Source organism: Passer montanus, unplaced genomic scaffold (assembly GCF_014805655.1).
Source record: "Passer montanus isolate IOZ18808 unplaced genomic scaffold, ASM1480565v1 scaffold12, whole genome shotgun sequence".
Taxonomy (NCBI): Eukaryota; Metazoa; Chordata; class Aves; order Passeriformes; family Passeridae; genus Passer; species Passer montanus.
This window is the reverse complement of record NW_024358722.1, coordinates 10,318,918-10,319,349: the sequence shown is the minus strand read 5'-3', so window position 1 is coordinate 10,319,349 and position 432 is coordinate 10,318,918.

The following is a 432-nucleotide window of genomic DNA, read 5'->3' as shown; positions in this document are numbered from 1 at the left end:
GGGGTGGGGACACGCCTCCTCCCCCGCCCGCGCACACGGAGCGGAGCGGGACTCCCGCTGCCCCCCGCCCTCCGCGCACCCCTCCCGGCACGGGGCTTGGGCGCAGCGCGGGGACCCGCCAGCCCCGCTGTCCGCCCCGCCAAGCGGCGCTTGCTCGAAGTTGTCCACTAAACGCAAGTAACACTTTGTGGGCGTTTCCCCCCCCCTCAAGAAAAGCTCGAAGTGAAGTGTGTGAGCACGATGCAGCTCGCTCCTTGTTCGCCGGAGCCGACGGCCAGCGCCTGTGTTTCCCAGCTCGTTTGTTTGCCCGCCGGGGCGCCGGGCGGTGCCGGTGCCCGGCAAGGGCAGGGCGGCGGCGGGCAGCGCTGGCCGAAGCGCCGGGCTTCCCTGCAACACGCAGGGTTATTGTCACAGCCCATCCGCCCCGGCCCT